Source organism: Frieseomelitta varia, unplaced genomic scaffold, assembly GCF_011392965.1.
Source record: "Frieseomelitta varia isolate USP_RPSP 00005682 unplaced genomic scaffold, Fvar_1.2 scaffold_716, whole genome shotgun sequence".
NCBI lineage: Eukaryota > Metazoa > Arthropoda > Insecta > Hymenoptera > Apidae > Frieseomelitta > Frieseomelitta varia.
The window spans coordinates 93,836-109,163 of record NW_025110497.1 but is presented as its reverse complement, the minus strand read 5'-3'; the positions used below and the strand labels follow the sequence as shown (position 1 = coordinate 109,163).

Sequence of the window (15,328 nt, the reverse complement as noted above, 5' to 3'; positions counted from 1 at the left end):
CATCGTGGATCGCTCGGCATCGTGTGTTTCGACCGCGGCGATTCGCGCCGCGTTTCGGCAATAAATCGCCGAAACTGTGCTCTTCATCCTACGGTGGTGGTGGGTTTTGTCGCGCCGGCCTGTACGATGCTGCGCCGCGCCATTGTCGCGGTTATATCACGCGGCCAAAGAGGAAGGGTGGCGCGGGATCCCTGACAGCTCCCTCCCTCCACCACCCAACCACCCTCCGGACGAAACTTGAATTAAATCTCGAGATTTATCGCGTCAATAACCCGTGCATTAATTTACGATTTTTAGCGGTGAAACACCGTAAATCCACGGGGGCCGCGGCGTGGCGATTGTTTCGTTAGCCGCGTCTCGAAACGGCGAAAAGAGAGAACGACGAGGTGAGGGCTGACGAGATGAGGGATCGTGTTTAAAAATGGGGTGAGGCGTGATAGACGTCGAGGGAGGAGGAAGGTGTGAGGAGAGGAGAGAAGGAGGAGCTGGAAAGGGTGCAACAGAGGTGGATGCCGCGTATATCGAGCACGGAATGAACGAAAGGGTGGGAGACTTGAAGTGTGGGCAACGACATATGCGAGTGGCGTGCTCTACATCTAACTTATATTGACTATTACTCATGTTCGTGTACCGTGACATTCGCCGGCGTTCACCACTGAAAAGTCGCGGGAAACAATGGCGCGATTCGGAGATCCCGCCGGATCTACGTTTGTTCCGTAAGTTAGAAGCAAGCTATCGCGCGGTTAGTCTGGTTTTTGAATATAGTTCAATCGGAGGATATTTTTGTGGGGGAAAGAAACTTTAGGAGGTGGAGGAGGAAATATTATCGATTCGTTGAGATAACACAGAAAAGGAATATAATCAACTTGGATATATATATATATATATATATATATATATATATATATAAAATTGTACATATATGTAAATTTTATTTTAATACTATATTATATATATATGTACATTTTTATACATATTTTATATTATGAATACATACAACCTTCCATTTACCTTTATTTCCTATTTTACATTTTTCTACAGCCACTCTGGTTTTGAATATGTCAAGAATAATTTGAATAGGAAGAAAATTTTTTTTATTCAATACGAGAACGTCGGATTCTTGCATAGAGCATACTGCTCTATTTTACATTACAAATACGACATTGCACGTTCTTTAATTTCATTTCTCACAGTTTTCGATTACTTTGGTCCCGAATTTGTCAAATGGAGAATATTTTCGAGAAAACTTTATATTGTTTCAGTACGAGAGTATGGGAGAAAATATACAATGCGCAATTCGACGTCAGAAGAGTAACTAAAAATTCCATTGACACTTGTAATTACACCTTGAATATATCTGCTGCTATATTTATGCATTAGAAATATACAACGCTGGCGGAACGAACTTTCTTCAATTTCATTTTGCATTTTCCACGTGACGTTCTCGACGATGCAATAAACCGAGTTAAGAAGGTCAAGCACGAAGAGACCGGACAAGCAGTAGTTCCGAGTAAATTTTACTCAAAACTAGTATGTTGCGCAAGAAGCTAAACAAAGTTGCGGTCAACTGTAAACGCGGCCTTTCAGCAGAGAGTTATGCATTTACTTTCTCTCTTTCCGCCGCTAAATACTTATACTCTCTTAAATTGCCTTCCACGTCGGAGTCAGTATTTAACTAGCCCTTAATCGCCCTCGTTTTTACGTAATAAAGAAACGAGCGCGTCTTTCGTGGCTCGGTGGATTCACGGAGGGATGATAATTCAAAATTTCGTGCGATTGCTTCAAATATAATATTATACAATATAAGGGAGGACTGTTGGAACGAAGAAGTAAATTTATTGTGCACGCAAGTTGCATTTGATAAATATTCCCTTAATTTGATTCTATAATATAACAAATTCGTGTCGTTTAACGTTACTTTCGCGTAACTATGAATTTTTATTACTGAAATAGAATTTTCAGCTAAGAATTTTATACTTAACTAAGAATCTTGTATTATTTGTGTTATATTATTATTAAATATTATTATTTATTTTATATTATTGAAATACTAAGAATCTTATATCATTAAAATAAAATTTAAAATCTAATAAAATTAAAAATTACTTCAAAATTGAATGCAAATACTTTTTGTAATCATATTATGCTGGTATATATATATATATACAAAAATGTTATTTTGAATCATGGTTAAAGAAAATTTCGAGATCTTTCATCTATAATAACTGAACTGCGTTCGTAGTAAACTTGAAGGTTCAAAGATGACTCACAAAGTGCGTGCAGAAATACATAAAATATGCAAAGTAGATTGTTTATTATAATATTCAGTGGATGGAACAAATTTCCATTTCCTAAATTATGTTCACGAAAAAATTTGAAAGCACACGAAAAATCCACAGTACACGAACTCCGATAAGACAACCTATGGCAACAATTTTTTATTCAACAAATTGCCCAAAGTTCGATGGCCCTTTACGGTCGGGATAGGTGTTTCGTGACATTCGGTAATAATTCCATTTACCTCATTTCGTCGATGCCAACGCAACACGAAAGCAACAGATTAGCAGAAGCGGTTCTTTTTCAAACTTAACGAGACGCCTCTCTAATTGCACCAACCCCCTCTCTCCTCCCCCCCCCCCTACCTCGCTTGTTAACGAGACGTAAATGGTCGTTTCTTTTTTTCCACCGAATTTCACGAAATCGAGCCGAAATCTGCTCGATCGGTTATCACGATTTAATAAACGGCCGAGTTCAATTTATTCCACGTGCCGGCGAATTTCGAAGCGTTTCGTGCCCTCCCTCCGCCTCACGAAAACTGCCAACAATATTGTCAAGCGAGCTGAAGCCCGGTTGCCGGACGCCCTCAAATTCTTCTTCATAATTAAGATTCCGGCGATGCCTATCGGACAAAATTAGGAATACTCGGGCGCCGGTTAACTCTCCTCCACCCCCCTTGGTCCCCCGTTCATTCTTCACTCCACTTAAGGGGGTATTCTAGTGTGAACTTTTGAAAAAATCGATTTTTTTTTACTTTTTGCATATTCTTAAAGGACATAGTTTCAAAAATAAATCTTTGTGACCTTACATGTGAATTCCTAAAATTAATGAAGTTATGATTGTTTGATGGACGCGACAACCAGCGTCATCAACAACCGCGGTATTAAATTTTAAAGGCATTTTTCTGGAAACTATGTTTTTCAGAACGGTGTCTATGATATCTTGAAATCTACCAATTGGCTCGAAATTTTAAGTACGCATTTAGTACATGTGTGACTATAGCCCCTACCAGAATCAACCAAAAAATTTCATTTCTTTCATTTCTTTAGGCAGTCCGAAGTTTAACAGAAACACGCAAAAATCGATAACCGATCTTCAAAGTATCGCCACTTTTTTAATTACCGACTTTTTTCTTTTGTTTTGGTACCTGCTATAGCCAAATTAAGGAACATTCACGTTTTTTTAATTCCGACAAGCAGAATGTACACCGTGAGACGACCTTTTTTAAAAGTGGCTATGTTTGAGAGCATGCAGTGCCACTAATTTTAACTTTTTTCGTCCCAAAAAGTTTTAAAACGTCGTTGAAACACGTACAAATAAACCTTGTCAACTTGACTGCAAAAGGTATAATAGTTTCTTTGCAAAAAATTCCCTAACAAAGTTAAAAAAAAAACACGCACTTCACACTAGAATAGCCCCTTAAAATAAAATATTTTTTCGAACGAGCAACGGCTGAGAATAAAATTCTCGGTTACAGGTTTGCCTAGTTTCTCGTTTTTCTACTTGAACCTTTTGACACTATTCTGTCGCGTTCAATTAGGTGTGTTCGATGAAAAAAAAAAAGACTCGTGTCTGACGAATGACTTTAGAAAAAAGATTCATATTTAGTAATCAAATATCGATTTCATATATTCAAAATATAAATTCTCATATTTGCAATTAAGGTTTTGTTTACAGTATAATGGATGATTTTTGTACTACCTGGCATTAATGACTCGATTGAAACGATACAGAGATATTTATTTGCAATCGTGTATAATAATAATGTAATACTTTTAATATAACATTTTGTTTGTCCACTTGGATATGTTATATTTGTATTATAGATTCAGGCACGCTTCGTGTTATTAATGTGAGGATATTCATGTATTCTGTAAAAGTTTGTTTAAAAAGTGTACACGAGAATAAAAGTAATTTTTCATACGGAGGCTGTTGGAATAAAAAGTAACGAGAACCAAAGGAAAAGATGTGTGAATTTCAAACGATAGAATTGTGACTTAAATATGGAGTACCACTTATGTGTTCAATTTTTAATCCCCTGAGAATTGCTATCTTCGATCGAAAATCTTTTTTAGTAGAATAAAAAAAAAAAATTCGAAGCAAATGGAAATAAAGTATAATTTTATAAAATGGAATTATATTTAATAAATATTTAAAAAATATGATGTATTGAAATATATATATAATGTATAATACATACAATATATATATATCTCGAAACAGAATATCAATAAGACAATATCTGGTACAAAAATTATTATTTAATTATTATTTAATTCACGTACGTACATCAATATTATATAAACCAAATACCAAAGTTCGTTTATTCATCATAGCAGATACAATTGTAGAGAAATTGTCCGTACAAAGTACCGTGAAGAATCGTCCAATTTCACGCAGCCGTATATTGTTGTACGATTGTCAGGAATTAAATGTTTGAATGTTACGTCTGATACTGAAACGTTATTTTCATATTTCGTTAATATCGCCGTTGAAAATAGAAAAGAGAGGAAAAAAACGAGAGAAAAGAAAAGCGGGAAGGGAAGAAAAGAGGTTAATTAAAATTTCGAGGGATGAAAAGCTGATTATAGAGACGAACCTTTGAACGTCGTTGGAGGATTAAAAAAATTTGCCGGTTACTTTGCCGGCAAAGTAATTTTCAAGCGCGCTTATCTCCCTTTCCTACCGAAAATTCGTATTTAACAAATGAACTTGTTTTCTGTTGCAGTGATTGCAGAGTTGTGAGAGATCCACAGACGCTCAAATCCAAGGGATATGGATTTGTCTCGTTTGTCAAAAAAGCGGTGAGTTCTCGCGCAAACTTTCATCCACCTCTAGTTTCATTAGTGAAAGCTCGTCCGACCGTAAGCTAATTTTCTAAAAAGAAAAAACAACGGCAACTTACCGGAAATTTCAAACGGAAGTGAAATTGTAGCTGAGATAATGGTTTTGGCAAGAGAAAATGAGCCTTGGCTACAATGTAAGCTTGCTTTATCTTTTTTTTTTTTTCCTTCTTCTTTTCTTCGCGAATTGCCTTTACAAAGAAAATTCTAGACACTGTTACTTCTCTCTCTAGTTTATAGTTTTGCATTTCGTAGCGATCAAAATTCATTCTGATCAATTCTTGCGATCATTTTCGATTATTTTCGTTTAAGAATATTCTCGCTGATGTAGTTTACGAAAGTATCCAGAGAATAAATCATCAATGGATTCTTTTTTACCAATATAAAGATTATTTATTGTTTAATGAATAGTTAATATTATTATGTTATGTAATACAATATGCTAATTAATAATTTATTGCATGCAACGAGTGCCAAAAAGAAGAATTTGATAAAATTCGATTCTGCTATAATGTGGAATATCGAAACTTCAAAGAACCATAAATAATAGATTCTGATAAAAATAAAGTTTTTTAATCTGAACGAAGTTTAAGCATTTTGTTCATAAATTATTTTTGTCTTTCTTTCTTTTATTCGATGTAATTACTTCCAATATAAAAACATTTGAAAATATAAACTTTATTCTATAAGGAGCATTTTCAAAAATCTCTATTCATAATTGAACGTACGTACGTACACAGACATTCAATTTTTTTTTCCATTCTCCTTTGATTGCTTTTTTCGAGCTGTGTCAACTCGTCTCAAATTGGCAAACGTCTGAACAAATTTGAACACGTTTGTAATTAGTTCGTTCAATGTTCCGAAATGCTTGTCTCTTAATTAACATAAACAACGTCGAAACAATTAACTGATTACCTTTGCCTTTACACTACGAATTCAATAAACTTAATTTGATTCTAATAACATCTCTTATCCGATATATAATCACTTCACGCACATATACTGTACACTACAAATCTTTGCACTTGCAAATTTAACAAACAGAAAATTCTAATAATATCTCTTGCTCGATATAATTGCTTCGCACATATATATACCGTATCCATAATTCGCAAAGTGTATTTAATGCGTGTAATCAGTAAGTGTCTACTCCGCCATGCGCGACGAAATGCAGCTGAAGCCACGGAATGCACAGGGTAATAATTCACAATTCACAATTCAGCCGTAAGACGAGAACGATTCTCTGCCTCCAGTGGATTGCTTCTACTTAATCAAAATGTTTACTCGCGCCCGGTGAACGCGAAAGTTCGCCGCGGGGTGAAAAGTTCCACGGGGAGGGCATATTTCAGTCGTGGAGTTCACACGCGCCCCACAACCTAAAGCGACATACATAATTATTCGGGAACGAACGATCGAGCAACAAAGGGAGCATTGCGATCGATCCAACGAGCATGAACAAACTGCGATTTGCTTTCGTTAACCATCGTTCGTTCCTCGTTTCTCAATTTATCCCTTCAGCTGAATTTACCCCTTGGTGGTAACGATAAAAGAAAAACTGATTAATACGAAGGAAAGATAAGCAGTCGAGTTTGAAAACTCTCTTGTTCGCAACGGGTGAACTGACTTTGTTATATTTTTTTATTGAATTGCATGTGAATTTCTATTTAATTGCTGACACCTGTGTATTCGACTTCATGTTATGATCTTATTTGATATTTAATTTTGTTTGAGTAATTTTATTCAGTGTCATATTGTGATGTTAGTTTCTTTAATTCTGTCACGATCAATTGTTTTGGTTTTCATTGTTCAAAATTGCCAATTTCTACTACCTGTCGAATACTTTGATGAACCAATACTTCAGCATGTTTTCTTATCAAAAATGTCGAAAATGTACGCTGCGTTGTTAGAGAAACAAATGTTACAGAAACTGACTTTTTGTATCTGTTCTTACATGCTGCAAAATAATGTAACTTTTTTCTTTTTAAATGTGTCGAATTGATTCAATGGACGAATGAGGGTTAAAAGAGCGTGGCCATGACACATCCAGAAATAGGTGAAATTTTTGTCAGAAGCAATTACTAACAACGGGAGAAAAGATTCTTTCGAGATATGTAAACATCGCTTTCAGTTCTACTTCATATTGATATTTTTAAAGCAAGAATGTTATGAAATGACAGAGTTATTCAGTAACTTCAAAATTCCATTTTAACCGAAATGGAGATACTCGAGTCTTTCCAAGCGCGATCAAACTGAAATTTTAAAACTAGCGAATAATTCTGTCTTTTTGTGCCATTTTCATTTTGAAAAAAAGTTCAAGCATGAAGTTGAAAGTTTCACATATCTGGAAATTGGAGGTTTTCATTTAGTTATCAACCACGAGAGAATTCATTTTTGAATCTGTTACCTGATTTTCCAGAGCGATCTAGCTTCTTAGTCATTCGAGTGTTTAAAGTTACCAAAAGTCTAAAAATTTAACACCGAACGAGGAACAGATAACAAATTAAGAATATCTTTCGAAACCAGTTATATTATTCTTTACTATAAGATTGTGTTATCTGTACAATACTCTAATAAAAATTCAGTAAGAGATTAAACGATGAAAAGGGAAGTTTAAAAATTACTAAAATCAAAGATATTTATATTTTATAAACGCGTTTTTTTTCTGTTTTCTCTTTTTTTTTTAGATCAGAGAAAGCATTCGAATTTATCACGGTGAATACCATCGAAAAAATTCCATCGATCCCGTGTGTTATCTCTGAAACGTAAGGGAAATCTGTAAAATATTGTTTACGAGAACAGAACCGTTCCCTGTAACTAATTCGAAAAATCCCACGAGCACTTGCCAATCATTTTTTGCCATATATCGAAGTGTTCGTCAACAGAAAATCTCTGGAATGTACATCGCGATGCAATTGCAATCGTACTAACAACTGAAAAAACACAATTTTTCCAGTTATCACTGTGTGAAAATATTGCAGAAAATCTTTTTCTCACTAATCATAAAAATATTCATTTATCCATGTATTTTTATAACTTAGACACTCTAGAGAGCAATTTCTGTATTTTGTAAATACAATTTGTTCTGCATTCTATAAATTAGGAACTTTTTGTAAAAATTTGATTATCGAATTTTGTGAACAAGTACCTGTTGATAACTTTAAATTACGTTTTCGTTGATCAATAAAATATGTTTAATCGTGCAAGAAATTTCATCGATTAATCCTTTGAGCGTGGAAATAATTAGTGTGAATAATAAAATAATTAGTTCAGTTAAATTTTTCGACTTTTGGTAATTTTAAGCACTTAAAAGATACTATACTCGAATTTCTAGACTATTAACTAACACAACTTACAAACTTCACCTATTCCGGTCTCTGTAATTCACTTTAAAAATTCCATTCGTAAGAAATAGGAAAGTGTTTAATTTTTGAGAAAAAAACCAAACAAACATAGCTTCCGTTATAAAGTTTATTCTATAAATAAAATTGCGTGAAGCTAACCTATTATTAACTAATACGATTCCACAAAAATTTCTTCTATTCGTCCCATCTGTGTAATTCGCTCTAGAAATCTCGTTGGCTAAATAAGAAATTGTGGAGTGCTTGATCTTTGAAGCAGCAAATAAACACAGCACCGATTGTACAATTTGTTCCATAAATAAAACTGCGTGAACCCAACCTATTAACCAATACGAACCCATGCAAATTTCCCCTATTCCCCATCTGTGTAATTCGCTCGAGAAATTTCGTTGATCGAATAAGGACTGGGGGGAGCGAGCGTCGGCGCCCCGTGACGCTTTTAAAGCATCATTTTTCGAAATGAGACGGCCGCTGGTGGAAGGACTTTTACCGTGACCCGCCAAAATCCAGCGCGTAAATCACGGCCGAGTGAAATGTACGACTGTAAGTAAAAGAAGCCTTGCCGCCGTTTATGGTGAGGTTATTCGCCGGGGCGAATGCCCCGGAGGTACGGACCCACTCGTTTTCCCCTCTGTTTTAATGTTCTATCGATCTGGACCACCGCCGGCACCTGCCTCACACCCACGGTATTACTATTGCCCACGTATAAATTTTCCCGGTGTCTCCGTTAACCTCGAGGAACACGCGAAAATTTCTCCACTTTGTCCCCCTCTACGCCCCGCGCTCCTACACACTCCCCTTTGGCTCTCCTCGCCTCTTTCAGCCTCGACCTCTGCCACTATATCCTCCGAACGCCGGATACACGTACCTAAATCGCGAGTTCTGATCATCGGGCGATCCACAACGTCCGACACTGCCTCAAGATGTACGAGGAATAACGCGAATACCACGTGTCTTCGTTTCACCCTCGACCTCGATTACAACCCTTGCCCGTTCACCCATTTTTTCTGACTCAACTCGTCTGACCCACTCGTCAGATTATGGATATTGATTTGCCAGAACAGAAGAGGCAAATAGTTCAATAGTTTTGCGAATTCTTTTATCCACAATTGACAAGCTACAGTTTGCAACTATGTGCCCGACTGCATCAATCCTACACTCACGTACCAATGTTCAATTTCACATCGTGACCTCGTCTTTTCTCGTTTTGTAATAATATTCCGTGGTCGTTTGTAGACTGAAAGATTTTAAAACTTTCTTGGCCACGTTTAAAGAAACAGTTTTCTTGAGAAGTAAGGTATATAGGTCTAAATATGTATGTTAGGTTTAATTATGTACGATACTAATTGTGTACTATCGTATGCAATTTTATATATTATGTATTCCGACGTACTATGTAACGTACACGTATGGATCTCTGTATATATTATTATTTTGTAGTACTTGTAATACAAAGTTTCAAATACTTGAAGAACAAACGATTTTCAATATTTTATGGAACTGATTTACCCATTAGTAACTACTTTTGTTACTACTCAAAGTTGTACAGATTCTGAAGAAAAACGTGACAAAGTTTCTTATATTTCTCTGTTGGGAAACATAAATAAATTGTAACAGTAACAGTAATTTTCGAATTCTGATAGAATTTTGTTCTTTCTTTTTATTGTACACCGTTAGCAACATATCGAATGTTCTTAAACAATTCTCATTGAGAATTCCTACCACTTTATGCCAGCTGCTTCCAACTTTTATAGCTTTGCTGCAGATCAATAAATTGGACGTTATTACTTTTCATGCCGCAAGACACGTCGCCACGTTAATAATAATTCCAACGACACTGATTAATGACGCGAAATTAAAGCAATTGTTCTAACTCAATTACGTACTTTTATTAGCGGAATTCGTGCCGCAAAAGATTATCCAAATAAACGATGAAACGAAATTACGTTCCACGTTAGCAGAAAATTTAGAAGTTTGGGGGAAAATGTGATATTGCTCCTTGAACGAGAATAAAAGTTTGAAAAATTTTGAATGAAAATGGAAGCAATAGTCGAAGAGAGAAGAATAGAACAGAAACTGATTTGTTAAATATTTGCGTTGCAACGATCTAAAAAAAATAATACTTACTTATTAAGTATATCAATGATGTACAATTAATGTATTAATTAACTCTTTAAATTCTCGTCAAAATTACGAAAAACTCTAATAATCTTCAATATCATGCAATCAAATTAAAATTGCTTTCACATTCAAAAAGCATTACGTATTTATCCTCTATAATATAATATATTATCGTCTGTTTGAATTCCATTAAATAAACTAATTACTTCGAGCATCTCAGAGTGCGATACACTCTGTTGTATAAACTAAAACATTCGATCAACCGTGCGAAAAAGAATCGTAAAAAAAAAAAGAAGAAGATAGTCGCGCGCAACACTTGAAGAAGAACCAATACACCGTCACTACGTGGAGCTACGTGTACAAAATACTTGACGCAACAGCGAGATCAGCAAATGGTCGGCCACTTTAAACGACAAGAAGCAGAATCGATAAATCCGTCGGCGATAAATCAAGAAATCGAGGGGGAGTGGGGAGGATGGTGGCGGTGAGGGGAACGGAGGGGGTTGGGGGGTTGGGAAAAAGGCTTTCATAACGTTTCGCCGATAAAATCCCAGCTGGAATAAGGTCGGAAGCGACGCGGCCACCGATTCGGGCAAAAAATTCATTTCGTATTCTTAATTTCCACGTGGCTGTTGATTCCAAAATTTCCCGTCGTCGACATAATATTCCCATAAAATATCCGATCGATGGGGGCTGTCCCTCCGGGTTTCTGGTGTCTCGAGCCACGCGTCCCGCGGCCTTTTCGCCGATCGATAATACGAATCGCTCGGAGAACCGCGTCCATGGATCAGACGACGCCATGAATGGGAAGAACATGATATTCGCGATCTTCGTTCGACGATTTCATTCGACACTTTGGAACGCGCTTGATCATCTGAGAGAGTAAAGAACGTAATAGTGACTTTGTTCGAGAAAGACGGTTAACCTCTTGCGCTTGCACGTCGTGAATTTTTTATTCCAACGTTGTAATATTTTTTCAATTTTATTAATACATTTAAGCAAAACAAAATATGCAAGACAAATAATAAATTTATTACTTCTCAATAATTTCTATCCGGTGATATCGTACCGACGAATTATTGTATACGGTTTTGTCACTCGTTGTGGTCCGCAATCAGTTGCCAGCGCAAATGGTTAATGTTGATGATTTTGGACATTTTTTTGATGATCGTAGGTTTAAATTATATTGATTATGATAGTAGGTAAGTTTTCATAGATTTAAATGGTCACGTGTCGATTTTTATACGCAGGGTGAACTTTAGCATTCAAATTCTGCCAGTGTGCTCTATTAGGCAAAGATAAAATTGAAACATCGTGTGTAGCGAAAGGTCCATGAATGCTTCGTTGGAAAGTTATTAATTTAATTAATCATTTAATTTCATTATTCCTTATCTATTAAACGGTGTAAGGTCGTTTGTAAATAAACGTATTATTCGTACAACATTACTCACGTAATAAATCTGTTATTTATATTTATATAGTGAAGTTACAAATTACTCATCATTTTAATATTCATATTATAACGCAAGAATCAATACAACGGTCACTTTATGAAATTAAGAAAGAATAAGATTACGACACGAGACTTGATACATACGTACAAGCAGGGTTCATGTACATAAATCTACTAGGCGGTTCAACACGGAAATTCGGTCTATTCGTCGTCGACAAGAGAATTTACAAATTTCTTACCGCCGTGAGACTCAATCTTACACCAAGAAGTGCCAAATTCAGCTGAAGGAAGTGACGGACGAGGGTGAAGTGAAATGAAAAATTCCATGATCAACCAAGAATCTAACGATCAACATTCACAGCCTTGGGAATATCCAAGTTGATAGCCAGTTAAGGCTCAATTGCTTTCTCGCTGAATTAGTAAAATTAATCGGAAAGTGGAGCCACCTCTGTCTATTTATTACAGCCCCTTCGATTGCAAATGTGACGACCCCCTCTGACCATTCCGCTGACCTGTCCCTCGTAGATCGCTGTGTCGCTATCTAGACCGAAGAGAAAGTTCGGAAACTCGCAGGTAGGCCGCGTAACAACAACCACGTCTCGCGCACCACGTCGAAAAGAGGCGTGTTGAGCGTGTTTCGTTCGAGCCACGTAATCCGATGCCGCGACGCTACCACCGGTCCTATGACTTAGTAATGCGTGTAAAGCAGCTGGGTGTCGCTGCTCGAAGCGAGTCACGAACGGTCTATAAGACCGTCTCCTCTGACCGTGCAAGAAATTCGATTTGATGTGTGTGCTTAGACAGGTGAAACTAGGCAGGTCTGGGGGACGAGGTCGGTAGGACGCGGCGCGCCACCGACCTGTCGTATAAACGGTCTGGTCACGGAACGTAGAAGGGGCTAAAGGGGAAGAGGAGCGTGTACGTTCAGCCCTGTTCCTGCTCGTCCAGGGGTTACGGTGTCGGGTGGCTAGGAGACTGCAAACTTTTATCGACCGTATAGTTTAGAATCGGCTTAACGTGGAATTTCCAATAAGATGTCTCTCGGACGCGTGCATCTCCAGGTCTCTGCATTTATGCTGATACGAACGAGCCGAGGCGAACGATTTTCTTTCTCCGTGCGCGGTTTTCAACTGTTGCATCCGACGATCGCGTTCGCATTTCCACTAGAAAACAAATTCGTGCTCGTTTCGTTACAAGACACGTATGGTATGAAATTTGGTCGGAGTAGGGAGCGAACAAGAACGAGCGATCATTGCCTCCTTGCAGTCGAAAGGTCGCTGAAAATGTAGAGATGGATAAAAGTATCGATGAAAAATCATCAACTTTGTAATCCAGTTGTCCCATAAGTCCTCACTTCTTAATGCGTGAAGGCTTTATTTCACCACCCTTCAGTTCTTTTTTTTTTTTTTTTTCTTTCCAAAAGTGATACACCAGATGTTAAAAATGTAAAACTTGAAACGCCTTGAAAAATCGCTGGAAATTCTTCTTACTGTATCTATCATGAACTTGAAGATTAAAGATCAATCCCTTAAAACTTGTTGTACGATATTTTCTCGCCATTGTATTGAACCTTGGACGTTAGGGTTTCAAGAAATCGTAACACTTTGTCATTTAACCCCAATGTTTTTAGAAAAAAGACACTTTAACAAATAGTTTAAAATACGGACAATTTTTCATCGAGCATGCAAACACTTTTGTCTATATCTGTACATCGAACAGCGTGCGTTTGACGCATACAGAAAATCCCAGCTTTACATAGCTCGCTTATTATTGAACGCAGCGGTTTGCGTCAGGCGCGTTGGATTTCAAGGATGAAATTAACACAAATAGGAGCAGACATTTTTTAAGAAATCTTATTCTTCTACACGCAATTTTCAAGCATTGCGCTCAGATTTATTTGTCACTTTTATACTTATATTTTGAAATTTCCTCTGATTATAATGTTACGAGTTTTTGTTCTTATTGTTCGTGTTTGTTGTTTTCTTTAACGATAAAATCGCTTCGAATAGGCCTGACATTTAACAACATATGTCTTGATTCAATTTAATTAATTGATTTAGTTAATGTCCCAATATCAGTGTCTCAACGTCTGCGTCAAAAATTGCATTTTACGCAATTTTCAAACGTTGCACTCGGATATATATATATTCGAAATGTAATTTATTTGTCATTCCTCTCCGTGAGTTACGAGTTTCGTCCTTGCTTCACAATCAAATCACTGCGACTGAACATTTAACAATTGACAGTACACGACGATGTATGTTTTAAGTTCAGTTTAATTCGAACGTTGCAAAACGTGTATGATCTCTATCCCGACAGGGATTTTTTGATTTTCGAACGGGACGCATTGAAAATCGTGCATGGGAAAGCAGAGACGTGCCGCCTCCACGTCGATTTGAAATATCGCGTCCAATTAACGTGCCTGCCTCCGACGCTTGTACATACAGAAACGTCTTTGGAGACGAACGACGTTCCTTTCCAACTTCGTTCTATTTGGACTAACCACGCGAACGCGTGGCATCATATCGAACCGGGGAGGGAGGGGGGTTGGGAATAGAAATTCGAATCGGAAATACTTTATCCCGCGAGAGGAGGGGTGGGGAGAGGAAGGGAGCAACGATGTCGTCGGATAAGAAGCACGAGGAAGAGTAGAAAGGTCTGGTTGAAGATGACGGTGATGCCGATGGGTATGATGCTAAGTTCGTCGTCGGTAGTCGAGAGGAAAGAAAAGTCGGCGACAAGATAGAGAGAGAGAGAGAGAGAGAGAGAGAGAGAGAGAGAGAGAGAGAGAGTGAGTGAGAGACCGTGGAGAAAGCGAGGTATGGAAGGTAACGGTTGGGGAAACGAGGCAAAAGGCAGACCGAAGAGTCCTCGAAAATGGCGCAAATGGCGGTAAGGGAGGGGTGCCACCCCGGAATGCCAGTAGGAAAAGAAGGGAAACATCCCCTCTTTCCTACATACTGTCGAAGAGCTTTTCGAACAGTCAACCTTTTCGGAGACGGGGGGAGGGGGGGGGGGAGGCGGCTAGAATGAGAGAGAATCCACCCCCGCGCGACGGAAGAATATTTTTAGATTTCCTATCCGTCCTTCGTCGCATCAGCCGTCCGACTGCCACCGGCACGCTGTCACGGACTACTCGCGTTTATGTGAAATACGCGGGGTTATGTGTGCGCGCGCGATGCGCCCCTCCTCCATGTCGCTCTCTGTTATTCCACATCCATTTCTCCTTTACGGTGGCCGCCTTACCACACACCACGGGGGATACCGCGCCGTTT

General features: G+C 37.7%; 1 protein-coding gene across 5 annotated transcripts in view; it reads left to right on the top strand.

The window, feature by feature from the left end:
- The window catches only part of LOC122535432 (nucleolysin TIAR), a 103,168-nt gene that overhangs the window by 10,791 nt on the left and 77,049 nt on the right, over window positions 1–15,328 (top strand). For all 5 annotated transcript variants that reach the window (XR_006308168.1, XM_043666965.1, XM_043666966.1 and 2 more), the window contains exon 3: window positions 5,006–5,081. The gene's annotated coding sequence lies outside the window, so the exon portion shown is untranslated. The remainder of the gene's footprint in view (window positions 1–5,005; window positions 5,082–15,328) is intronic.